Consider the following 13,934-nt stretch of genomic DNA (forward strand, 5'->3'; position numbering starts at 1 on the left):
GAAATGGCTTCCTAATTTCTATAACATCCAAGCACCACTTGAGGGAGAATCCCCCAGTTGACATGCACCACGTGGTTGTCTTCCTACTCCAGCTCGCCCCCTGGTGGCAGTGGAGGCTTAGGTCTCTCAATTGCAGGCCGAGCGCTCAGGTCTCATAGATCCATGCGAAGGAAGGAGCCTAGAGACCATTTAGTTACATCTTTCTAACCATGCCTTTCCTGCCCCCACCCCTAGCTCCATTTCATAGATGAGGAAACTGAGGCCCAGTTAGATTTATGTCTAACCTGGAAGTAAGCAGTCCTTGTTGGCCAGGTTTGCAAATCCAAACTGTCAGGGATGGTGCAGGGTGGCAGGCAAAGTCTTCTCTTTTCTCGTTCTCCCTCCAGGAGTCACGGTGTCTGTGGTTAACAGGAGCGAGCAGGAGCTGCAGCAAATGCAGAGGAAATGCAGGTTTGTGGTCAAGAGGCCACAGGAGACCCTGCAGCCCTAGGTGGCTCCCTAGCTGGGCTCAGCCCCTGGACAAGGCCGTCCCACTTGTAAAAGCCTGTTTCTCATGGACAGCAGGGCCAGCAACTCCCTCCCCAGAGGGCCCCATAAGGATGGCCTGAGAAAATGGGCATCCGGGGCCTGGCACAGCGCATGCCCCCCTGACAGGTGTGTAGCAAATACTATTCTTTTCCGTCCTTCAGGCCCAGGTTCCCCAACGATGTGTTTCAAGGAACACTGGGACATGTGAACAGGAACCGTCAGGGAAAGAACATCCAAACCTGAAAAGAATTTTTATAAGGGTTTATTTGAGCCAAACAGACCACGATTGCTGGGAAGCAAGAGCTCAAATGCTCTGGAATATGACAGTTTTTTAGTGGTTTTTATAGTTAGAATTAATGAGAGAATGGATGTAAGAAAGATTACACAAGGGTGGGAGAAAGCAAGGTCCAGGATGGCCAGCAGATAGTGTGTTCCCCAGAGGAGCTTATGCCTTAGAGGCGTCTGGAGACGAGCATTACCTCTGGCATGTCGGGGTGCAGTTGACCTAGATGCCCAAGAACAATGGACAGGGCTTGCTTAAGGCAAAAATAATCTTTTTATTTTTTTAAAATATATTTTTATTGATTTCAGAGAGGTAGGGAGAGGGAGAGAGAGACTGAAACATCAATGATGAGAGAGAATCATTGATCGGCTGCCTCCTGCACGCCCCCTACTGGGGATCAAGATTGCAACCCAGGGCATGTGCGCTGACCAGGACTCAAACTGTGACCTCCTGGATCAAAGGCTGACATGCAACCACTGAGCCACACTGGCTGGGCAAAAATAATAAGCCTTTTATTAAAGAAGTTATATGCCTGGGGTGTAAGTACCCAGCATGACCTGCCCAGTCAGGACTCTGTGATCAGATCACCCTGGGAGGTTACTTCCTCTCACTGGACTTGTCAGTTTTATTGCAGAACCCCTTTTTGGTCCACAGCTGCTACGTGAAAAATTCTCCCATTGTCAAATGAATTTGCGTCATGCTGTTCGAATAACAATAAACAGATTTATTTTGTGCAAGACTTGTCAGAACCCGAAATATGCTAATATTCATGGTGTCTCTCCTACTTATTGCATACAGCGTTCACTGTTCCCCACTGTGCCTGGCAGAGACAAAGCAAGCCGCTAATAGCTGTGACAATAACAATGATTTTATTAACATTGCAGGTTCAGAAGCCTGGGAAGTCACCCTGGAAAGAGTAGACTTTTGTGTGTGTGTGTGTGTGTGTGTGTGTGTGTGTGTGTGTGTCGGCGGAGGGTGGTGAATGGATTGACATGTAAACCAGGATGCTCATTATCAAGGCCCATGGAGAACTGTCTGCCCAAGGGCCTGGCCAGCGCCTCCATCTGGCCAACCCTGCAGGCATCCCTTAGGAGTCAGGGGTTAAGGTAAATGGAAGGAAGAACAGGTAAGTAATCCGAGCAGGTAAGTAATCCGAGAAGGTGTGAGCCTGCACACAGAACAAGGTGGGTGGGTTTCATGGCTGGTACTGCACAAATCAGGCTGAGGGCTATCCCAGCCTCCTGCTCACTGCCATGTGCTGCTAGCTTACCTGGTTTACAAGCGAGAGGTTGACCTGCCCCCGGCAATAATGGCCAGTGGTAATCTCTTCCCAGTGGACTGCTATTTACTGAGCACCTACTATGTGCTGGGTACTTGGCATCATGGGGGTGACAGGGAAGTAGTCCTTGTGCTCAGAGGGCCCCCAGGCTAGGGTGTGATAATGGAGGGTGAGCATAGACAAGCATAATACAAAGGAGTGAGAGGGTCAGGAAAGGGGGGCGGGGAAGGGAGGTGGTGTGTTTGCTGTGGTGGTGGAGCGGGGCTGGGCCTCCCGGGTGGGAGCTTAGGAGCTGGGATTTGGGGTGAACATGGCTGGGGCCCTGGAGCAGGTCAGGGTCCTGGTGTAGACTGGTGGAGTAGAATGTTCCAGACCGGAGGGAGGGACACTTGTGACTGCGGGCCTTTTGGAGGTCAGAGTGATGAGTTCCACAGCTGCTGGCTCTGCAGCTGGCTCCACCGGCACTTCCCCTCAGGCGCCTCTCAGCCTCAAGCCCCCCTGGGGATAGGTTCTTCCTTCCATTTACCTTAACCCCTGACTCCGAAGGCATTTTCCCAGGTTTTGTTTTGCTTGCGGTCAGGTCTGTTTACCCCTTGGCCCAGGGTAACTCCCCACTCTCCAGGCTCCCTGCAAATGTTTACCACAGAAAAGCTGAGTCACTGTAGCGGGACGGTACTTCCTCAGACTTAAGAGACTTGGAGCACAGGGTGACCCCATTATGAATAACGGCTAGGGCCTGGCTGGTGTGGCTCAGTGATTGAGCGCCGACCCATGAGGTCCCTGGTTCTATTCCTGGTCAGGGCACATGCCTGGGTTGTGGGTTCCATCCCCAGAGGGGGAAGGGGGCGGGGGGTGGTGTGCAAGAGGCAGCCGACCAATGTCTCTCTCTCATCGATGCTTCTATCTCTATCCCTCTTCCTTCCTCTCTCTCTCTAAAATCAACAAAAACTTTCTTTTAAAAGAATAACAGCTAGCATGGAGGCAGCTGTAGGCATGAACTCAGTCACAACACCCCGGCCAGGTGCGTGCCTGTATTATCCCCAATTTACACATCCAGACACCGAAGCACAGAGAGGCCCAATGACTTGCTCAAGGTCACACAGCCAGTAAGCGCAGAGCTGGGATTTGAACGTCACGGCCTAACTCTGAAGCCCAGGCCCTTAGCCAGTAGGTGACTTTGCTCTGAGAACGTGTGAACTACGGTTTTCTCAGGAATTAGTGTGGGGCGGGCGAGGCTTCTAGAGTGTTTGTACAGTCCAGAGGAGGAAGCTCGCACAGAGGTTGTTATGTCCTTAAATCCCTCCTGGTAACGAAAGGCCGGTGATCTTTCCAAGCCCGTGAAGGAGGCGGACACGCTGCAGAGCATCTGATCTGGGTGAGAGCCAGGCAGCGTCCGCAGGAAAATTAACCGGGCGATGTGGACAGGCGGCCATGCGTGCAGGGCACCTGGGACTGCGGGCCTGCGGCCATGACACCACGTGCTCCCTCCCTACAGGGGAACAGGAGGGCAAAGGCTGGAAGGTCTTTAGAGACGCCCCCCCCCCAGTCCCCTTATTAACAAATGGGGAAACTGAGGCACGCGGCGGTGAGTGAAGTGGTGTCCGCTCAGCAACATCTAACTCGGCTCGCAGTGGGCAGGGATGAAACTCAGGTCTCAGGATTCTCCCTCTGGATGCGGCTCAGCTGCCAATCAGCTGTGACATCCAGGGGTGTGTGTGGGGGGAAGGGTGGGGGCGTTGCAGAAGCTGGCAGGTCAGAGAACCTCACTCACAGGAGGCTGGGAGGTTAGCCGCGAGGGTCCCCGAGTCGGCAGCAGCGCCTGGCACAGACTAGTGCTTGATAAATGCTGCGCAGCCGTGTTGTCTCCCACCCACACTTGCTCCCCAGAAATCACTTAAAAAGAAAGAAGCAAAGAGGAGGGTGGGTGGGGAAGTGCTTTCAGTCGGGATGCAGGAAAGCTGAGAGGGGAGATGGGGGACACCTAGGGGGCCAGAAACCAGACCCCAGGGTGCCCCCCGTCTGAGTCTGGGCAAGGCGTTGCCTTCAGGATACACACATTCCCCACCACCCAGCCGCCTCCTCCCCGGCAGCTGCTGAGCAGAGACATTGAAAACTGCACCTCCAGGCAGTGCCGGGCCAGAGCCTGCGGACAGACGGGGTCCCGCCTTAGAGGGCTCCCCGGAGCTGGGTTCCCTAGTGCAGACCCCGCAGGGACCTCGGCGAGGACTCACATGGGAGCCCCCAGGAGGAGATGACGCTGGGGAGTGGATGAAGGAGAAGGAAGGAAGCCAGTAAGATGTACTTTGTTAAGTAAATTACCACTAAGGCCACTGGAAGGAACTTAATTGCCCCAGGAATGCTGGGCAGCAGTGTGGAGCCTGGGCCTCAGAACCTTCCCACTCCGGGGGCCCGAGGTGACACTGCTCCTGGGGTGCCCACTGCCTGGCAACCGCGGCCTTTGGCAAGCGCTGCTCCAGCCACCGAGGGTGTCCCTGCGGGAGGCAAGGCCGTGCAGAGGCAGTGCAGGCGGCAGGGGAAGCAGGGCCAACGCCCTGACCTTAGAGGACGCAGGGATGTGGGGTCAAAGGTGCACAGAGCAGACATGGGTAAAGCGGTGAGAACAGACTTCCTTCCCTCGCTCCCAGGGCAGGTGGGAGCTGAGGCCTTTCCGTCTGCCCAGAGGTGCCTGGTGGGTTTTTTTGTTGTTTGTTTTTTCAATCCTCAACCGAGGATATTTTTTCATTGCTTTTTAGAGAGAGTGGAAGAGAGAGGGAAAGACAGAGAGGAACATCGATGTGAGAGAAACACATCGATGGGCTGCCTCCTGCATGCGCCCTGACCACAACTCAGGCCGGGTAGAAGCTGCAACCAAAACGAGGTACGTGCCCTTGACCGAATTGAACCGGGGACCCTTTGGCTCACAGGCTGACACTCTAGCCAAATGTGACTGGGTGTTTGAAAGGGAGGATGAGGGTGAGGAGCAGGAGGAGAGAGCGGGGCTGGAGGGAAACTTCCGACGGGTGGGTCAGTGTGGATGTGAGGAGGCGGTGCTGTCTGCCTCCCGGCTGACATGGAGGTTGGGAGTCTGTCCTCCCACAGAGACTGGGGGACAGAGGCCTGTCCCTCCTGATGGAGGCATTTCGAAGGAATGGCTTTCCTTCAGGGCCTTGAGGACTACACTCCCTTTCTAGTGGGTGCTCTCAGAAGGGGAGCGGGGACCTGTGGGCACGTGTGGGCTAGGACAGCGGACACCTGTCCTGGCAGCTCAGGCTCTCAGCTGGCACGTCAGGGGGGCCTGGGGCATCTGGGGACACAGCCTGATGCTGCTGGAAGCCCTGCCAGAGCTTGGTCAGGTCTCGGTGTGGGGTTTGGACAGGGTCCCTATGGGCCCCGAGGTCGCAGTCTCTGTGGGCAGGGCCTGGCCTGGCTGCACCTGTGGCAGGTCGTGTGGGAGAAGCCAACAGCTTTGCCATCCCCGCTGGGGCCCGAATCAGAGCCCTGAGGCTCGCCGGTCCCGGAACACAGAAACCTGCTCTCTCTTCCTCTCTCACATGCACACACACTCACACACACTCACACACACACACTGTAGAGACATACACATGGTCACCTAAGCAAATGTGTAGCCACACAGGCACAGATGGGTCCACACAGCGCACCCACACAAACATACGTGTTAGTACACAACACATGCCCGGCATACAAAAGCATGGCTAGCATGCACACCTCCAAACACAAGGGTGCAAGCGGGGACAGCTTCCTGGGTGTGTAGGCCCTTCAGTTGCACAAGCCCCACGCTCTGAAGGGCCCCACACTTGGTTCTCTGCTCTCCTGTCGTGGTTTTGCAATGCTTAATACTAGTAATGTTTGAACAGATGCACACACACAGTAGTCCCTATCTCATTAGGTCTTGTTCTTTCCTCCCGTCTTGCTTGGATGTTCCCTCGAAGCTCCACCCTCAGCCCTGAAACCCATGGTTGAAAACTGCAGCTCCAGGGGCTGCCTCTTCAGATAGGAGGTGAAGTAATGTCTGGTGCCGACCTCTAGGTGGCAGCACCAACCCGAGCCAAGCCTCAGTGGAGCAGGGAAAGGATGTGGATGGAGAATAGGGCACCCTCATGCTCTGTTGGTAGGAAGGTGAATGGGTGGAGCCACTATGGAAAACAGTAGGGAGGTTCCTCAGAAAATAAAAAATAGAACTACTATATGGTCCACCAAGCCCACTTCTGGGTATATATCTAAAGGAAATGAAATCAGGATCTCAAAGAGATCATTGCACTCCCATATTCATTGCAGCATTATTTGTAATAGCAAAGACAGGGAAACAACCTAAGTATTCATCAATGGAAGAATGGATAAAGAAAATTATGTAATAGATATGTATACACACACACATGTAAAACAGAATATTATTCAAATATTATTCGTTCATATAAAGAAGAAAATCCTGCCATTGTGACATCATGGATGAACCTGGAGGAATTATGCAAAGTGGAATAAGCCAGGCACAGAAGGACAAATATTGTATCATCTCACTTATATGTGGAATCTAAACAATTCAGACTCATAGAAACAGAGTAGAATGGTGGTTTCCTACAAGCTGGAGGGCGGGGAGAAATGGGGAGATGCTGGTCAAAGGTGCAAACTTCCAGTTATAAGATGAATAAGTTCCGGGGATCTAATGTATAGCATGGTGACTAATACTCTATAGTGTACTTGACATTTGCTAGGAGAGTTGCTCTCACCACAAAAAAGCAACCATGTGAGGTGATGGATGTGTTCATCAACCTGATAGTGGTAAACATTTCAGTGTGTACTTACATTGAATCATTACATTGCATACCTTAAAAACTCATGTTAGCCTGGCTGGTGTGGATAGTGGTTGAGCGTCGACCCATGAACCAGGAGGACTCTGTTTGATTCCGAGTTAGGGTACATGCAGGGTTTCAGGCTCAATCCCCAGTAGGGGGCGTGCAGGAGGCAGCCGCTGGATGATTTTCTCATCATTGATGTTTCTATCCCTTTCTCCTTCTCCCTTCCTCTCTCTGAAATCAATAAAAAAATTTAAAAATCTCAGTTATACAACCTAATAAATACGTACCATTTTTGTTTGTCAATCATCTATAATAATAAAAGCGTAATATGCTAATTAGACCAGATGAAGCTGGGGCTGGGAGGGAAGCCCGAGTCTCGGGTGCCAGAGGGAAGCCGGTGCCGGCAGCCGGGGAAGGAAGACCCACTCTTGCACGAATTTCGTGCATCGGGCCTCTAGTATCTCAGTAAAGCTGGGGGGAATACAGATAACTTGGTGTGATGAGACAAGGTCTGTTGAGATAGAGAAGCCTGGCTCCCATCAGTCATCTGGGGACAAGAAACCACACTGCAGTGCAGACAGCAGCTGCTGAGACAGAAATATTAGCAAGGAGCAGGCCGCATGCCCGCTCAGAGGGGGTTGTTGCTAGAATCTGTGATGCTGGGCGAGCACTTGGTGACTGATGAACTCGCTGGATCTTTCAGGTGTGATCACCCACCCTGTGGCCTCGGTAGGAACGCAGGGGAAGGTGTGATGTACTGTTGGACGGCAAGAGAAACAGCACGCCTGACTGCGGGGCCATCCCCATCACTCCTTACTCTCTGGTTCACATGTGTCATTTTCTATCAAATAAACCCCATGCCACAGAGACCTTTGGAAATGGGATCATTCCTGCTTCGTGGGGAGAGGAACGCCGGCCACCTTGAAGGGCTCTGCAGTGGAAAGACAAGTATCATATGATCTCACTCCTCTTTGGCATCTAATGAACAAAATAAACGGATGAACAAAATAGATCCAGAGACATAGAAGCATGGAACAGACTGTCGAACCTCAGAGGGAAGGCAGGGGAGGTGGGTGGGTGGGGATAGATCAACCAAAGAACTTGTATATCTATATGCATAACCCATGGTCACTGACAATAGGGTGGTGAAGGCCTGGGGCAGAAGAGGGGGCAAGGGTGGGCTGGAAGAGGTCAATGCGGGGAGAAAGGGGGCATATGGAATACTTTCCACAATCAAGATTTTTTTTTAAAAGAAGAAAACCTCGTAGTGGTTTTCCTTTGCAGACGATTGACAGATTGGAATTTTATCCCTTTTTAACAACTGTTTTATTGTTAAATACAGTCCGCGTACCCCAAATCACAGGAAACATGTTTAGCTTAAGCTATTAGAAGGTGACGATCCTTGTAATTGTCTCCCCAGGACAAGAGATAGAACTGAGCCAGCCCCGCAGAGCCCCCCACATGCTGCTCCCAGTCAAACCCAGCCCCCAAACCAGGATCCCCACTCCGACAGCAGCACCCAGGGGGCCTCTCTGGACGCTATACCATAGTTTTGCCTTTTTTTAAACCTAGAGGGACCTTTATTTTTAAACCTGGAGACTCTTTTGTCTCCTTGCAATGCGCTTGTTTATGTACCTTTTATGCTAAAATTGAATCAGTCAGTTGAAGTATAAACCCTATTTGTTAGTTCAAGAGTAAAATGCTGCACCAACTAATGATCGTGAAAGCTATTCATTTTCTGAAGAAAAACAATAATTGAGCTTTAAACAGTCGAATCAGGAAATAGGCTGATGGTTAATATAAATATTAAGATGTATTTGCTGATAATTTCAGGGAGAATATAGACAGTTTGAGCTTATAAAATTTCAATAACAATGCAGGCAGAAAATAGAGATTGAGTTAAAATCCTAATCTCTATGGATTTAGAGTCTCCCATTCCTCACAGGGGAGCAGGATCCCGCTAAGAATTCTGTTTCCGTTTGTAGACGTTTAATTCCTTTTAGGCCATAGATCAGCCGTGGGCAAACTACGGCCCGCGGGCCGAATCTGGCCCGTTTGAAATGAATAAAACTAAAAAAAAAAAGACCATACCCTTTTATGTAATGATGTTTACTTTGAATTTATATTAGTTCACACAAACAATCCATCCATGCTTTTGTTCCGGCCCTCTGGTCCAGTTTAAGAACCCATTGTGGCCCTCGAGTCAAAAAGTTTGCCCACCCCTGCCATAGATCCTTCAAGAAAAGGTCTCGCTTGAGAATTGTTCGCATCTTGTGAGAATACATTAGAAGCAACATGTCAGTTTGGCCATGTCCAACTTTCACACAGTTCAAAACTCCAGATCCATGATAAGTTAGTGTTGAGGCTGACATGATGAAGACGATGAGGAGGAATGCACATAAACAAGGCGCCCACACACATTTTCTTCTTATAATTCAAACCTCAAAACAACAGACTTTACAAGAGCGCCTCAGGAAGGCCATTCCTCATCGTTCCGAGCCCTTGGAGGCTAACATTTAAACCAAATGCGTGTAGAAGTGACTGCTGTTGACTGCCAACCGTTTTCAGAAGGTGAGGATGAAGGCTTGGGGGGCTGCCTGAGCCATCCACCCTGAGTACAGAGTTTTTCTAGAAACATATAGGCCACAGCCTTTACCTGAATGATCTTCGATGGTGCCCTGAGAGATGAGGGATGTCGTCCGAGGCGCTGGTTGAATCGGCGTGTTTACCAAGCATCACTGGGGAGGAGAGGAGGCCCAGGAGCGATCTGCACCGACAGGGCTGACAGATTGCTATGATTACCCAGAAAAATGCCAGCATGGAAAGTTTGGAGACTCACATTTATAATAATAAAGTTGCATTATTCCCCCCTTTTTTTCCCTAATCCTTACTTGAGGATATTTTTTCCATTGATCTAGAAAGAGTGTATGGGAGGGAGGCGGGGGGCGGGGGGAAGAGAGAGAAACATTGATGTGAGAGACACACCGATTTGCTGCCTGTGCACCCACTCCAATCCAAGGCCAGGGATCCAAACTGCAACCCAGGCATGTGCCCTTGACCAGGAATTGAAACTGTGGCTCTTCGGTCCATGGACTGACACTCTAACCACTCAGCCAAACCAGCCACGGGGGCACTATTCCATTATTATTCCATTCCTGGTGGGTAATGTTTCAGGTTTATGATTGGATCCCAGAAGTTTGTTTGAGGACATGGATGGCTGACTTGGGCTCCTGAGGGCTCTGGGCTCTGCTCCTCGGGTGTGGGCAGAACAGAGAGGGGTGGAGGGTCCCCAGGCCTGCAGGTGCTGGGCGTGGGGCACAGGCTGGCAAATGTCATCTGTTAGACACATGTCACAGATGAGGAGACCTCAAAGCGATGTGGATCTCCCTTCAACCAGGGACCAGTCCCCTAAGTCCCCTCCGGGCAGCCCTGCCCCTCCTGCAGCCAGCAGCCACGCCCTGAGCCTGAGGGAGCCCCGGGCCCATGTGACCCCAGTCTCCCCGCCCCCCGAGGGGCCCCTGGTCCTGCAGCAGGTGGGCGATTACTGCCTCCCCTCAGCTTTGGAGATGCTGCAGCCACTTTGGAAGTCAGCTTGGCCGTTTCTGACAAACTAAACATGCTCTTCCCATATGAGCCAGCACGCACGCTCCTCGGTGTCTACCCACAGCACTGAAACACATGCACACGAGAACCTGCACGTAGATGCTGACAGCAGCTTTATTCGTTTTGCCCAAACTTGGACGCAGCCAAGATGTCCTCCGGGAGGTGAATGGACGTGAAAGACTCGGGCCCGCTCGGCTCCCCTCCCAGGGAAGGACCAGCCGCTCAGCTGCACAGCCTCCAGCTCTGGCTCCTTCCCTCTTCTCAGGGCCCCCAACCGATGACAGACACCACGAGGGCCCCCGGGCCGGCCATTCCTGCCCAATGTGGGCCCTTCTACAGGCAATGTTTGCTCCAGAGTTCTCCGCGGCTGGCAGGTGCTCTGCCAGGCCTGGGAGGTCTGATGGCTCCTCCTGCCCAGCTTTGCTTCTTCCCCAGCACGTCCTTTGCACGTCTACCTCCATCTCAGGGACAGCTTCCTGGAGGTCTCCAGCTGGGACAATTCCTTCATCGCCACCTGCTACGTGCACCGCTCTGGGCTGTGCTCTCAGGGAGCTATGGTCCCACACAGTAGGTCTCTTGGGACTTCAATGAATGAGAACCTGCACCCGGTACACTTGGCTCTCAGAGAAATACACACATTTCACGGTCACCTCTGTCTCAATGTCCCCCCTCCACCGTGTCAGCTTGGTTTGTGGGTTTTCCTGCCTTGTCCAGCAACATGAATCATCTGGCCTCTATGTGTGGTGAGAGACCTTGCTTTCAAGGGCAGGCTCTCAACCCGGGGGGCCAGGGTTAAATCCTGACTCGCTACCTTCTGGCTGGTTGACCTGGGACAAGTCATGTAACCTCTCTGTGCCTTAGTTTCCTCCCTTAGGAGTTCCCTCACGTGGGACAAAGACAGTGTCTGCCTCAGAGGGCTGTGGGGGTTAAGCGAGCTGATTCCACTAAATCGCCTGGGCAGTGCCTGCCGGAAACACGCTCTAAACAATCCTCAGCTATGGTTACGGGGAACTCGGACTCATAACTTAGTTCTTCCCTCTCATGAGAGAGCACACACGGGACCCCAGTTATATTTGAATTTCAGAAAACAATGGGTAATTTTCTCAGCGTATGTCCTTTATTACCCCCCCGCCCCAACACACACCCACCCATTGTCTTCTCCCTCACTCCCTCCTGGCTGCCCCAGGAGCTCCCCCTGCTCCTCACCCTGCTGGGCACAGCGTTTCTGTGCTCGGGGTTACACTACCCCAGACTCACCTAGTGCCCCAAAACCGGAGAGCCTCCTGCTTAACAGAATTCATGCCTCTTACTGCAACTGAGGTTTCAAGCAGCACCCATCCCCGCCTGCTCCCACACAGCTACACACGTTTAGGGTTTGGTTTTATAAGAAGAAAGACTTTATTGCAGTTTCTTTCAGTTAACAGTGTCTGAACATTTTGGAATGAATGGCTTGGACTTCTTTCTAATACACATAGTTCCACCTCATTCATTTTAAACACAGGTTTGTACTTTAGAATGCACAAAAAGTATTGTTATTCATTTCACTCTTGGTGAATACTTCAGTTGTTTATAATTTTCTTTGGCCACAGACATTGCTGCAATGAATAAGGCTTAGTGAACAAAAATGCCAAGAATATTTGTTCTGAAATGTGTTGAAACATATTACAAAGTTAGCAAGAACCGCCAAAACGGCAGGGCGCCGCGGAGAGAACAATGTAATAAATGGAAAGCCTAGAAACTAAGTACACGCGGGGCCGTTCTGTATGGTAAGAGCGGCCTTTCGGATCTGTGGACGGAGAACAGGTGACTCATCGAATAATGCAAAACCACCTGGCCACTCCTGGCGGGGCAGCCTATGGCTGGCCTCCACCTCACACGCGTACGTCCCCAAATCATTACAATTTTACATGAGAAGCTTGAAACACAAAAAGAACGAGAAACAAGTCAACCCATCAGGACAAAAGCACTTTTGAAGTGGGAAGGCCTTCGTAAATTTCACACCAACCCCGGAGCCACGGTGGCGTTCCCCAAGAAACCGCTCTGTGGACACCCACAGCCCCGTCTACACAATTAAAAGACAAACCACAAACGAGGGGGGAAAACTGGCACCATGCGCGAAAGACCCTATCAATAGATTCAAAAACTCCGTCAGAAAACGGTGAGCACCCGGCAGAACAAAGTCCTTAATGGCCTTATTCCAGTAAAAAAAATACACACACAAAAAAATACTGGGGCCCACAATATAAAAATACGTGCAAACTTGAAAGTTAGGAAATAATGCAAATTAAAACAATTTAATGCTATTATTTTTGCAGAGCAGGAAGGCAAAGATTTAAAAGAACCATCATCCCCTCCTAGGCCCGGACATAGGCCCAAAGCCCTCAGACTTAGCTGGTGGCAGTTGGAGTCGAAGGTTTTCCTGGAGAAGAGGCAGCCAGGCGATTTGGTCTATAAGCCCTAGTGCAGTGATGGCGAACCTATGACACGCGTGTCAGAGGTGACACGCGAACTCATTTTTTTGGTTGATTTTTCTTTGTGAAATGGCATTTAAATATATAAAATAAATATCAAAAATATAAGCCTTTGTTTCCTATGGTTGCAAATATCAAAAATTTCTATATGTGACACAGCACCAGAGTTAAGTTAGGGTTTTTCAAAATGCTGACACGCAGAGCTCAAAAGGTTCGCCATCACTGCCCTAGAGCGTAGGTGCCCTTCAATCATTTCCTTTGTTGAGCCTTCTCTCCCACTTCCCGCAGTAGACGTGGGTTCCGGACTCCCCTCTGGGTGCAGGAAGATCGCCAGGAACCTGCACCTCACACCCTCAGGGCAGGCCCTGCGCCCCCACACCTCCCAGTCGCCTTTGTGACCCCACCAGGCTTCCGCGAGCTCAGCACAGCTCTTCCCTTGCAAACCCCTTACCACGGCCATTTCTTGGGGTGACTGTCGAGACTGGTGCTTTGTCACCACATCTGGGGCCACGGGGCCTGACGGAGGCAGGTCGAGTCCTGAGCTGCTCCTCCAAGTTTTCAACCTCCAGGGCCCCCGCCCTGAGCCCCGCCTCCCGCCGCCTGCACCCCAGGCTGGAACCTTGAGCTCCTGACTCCCTGGACCAGGTTACAGACACAGGTCCCCCAACACAGCCAGACACGGCGGCATCAGCATAGGCTCTGACTGCGACATGGCATCTCAGGACAGGCCGCGCTGGGACCTCGAACTCGCTCTAATAATAAATCAGGGAAAAGAGAAAGTAGGAACGAGCCCAAGCAGGGAAACCTTGTAACAGAGAAAACGAGGGCAAATGGAACGAGAACGTATGGAACATTCTAAAAATTCAGAACCTAAAAGTCTGTGAACTTGAAGGAAAAGTGTGTGTGTGTGTGTGTGTGTGTGTGTGTCTGTGAGAAGGGGGGAGGGGGCGGTGGCG

This window comes from Myotis brandtii, unplaced genomic scaffold (assembly GCF_000412655.1).
Source record: "Myotis brandtii unplaced genomic scaffold, ASM41265v1 scaffold78, whole genome shotgun sequence".
Taxonomy (NCBI): domain Eukaryota; kingdom Metazoa; phylum Chordata; class Mammalia; order Chiroptera; family Vespertilionidae; genus Myotis; species Myotis brandtii.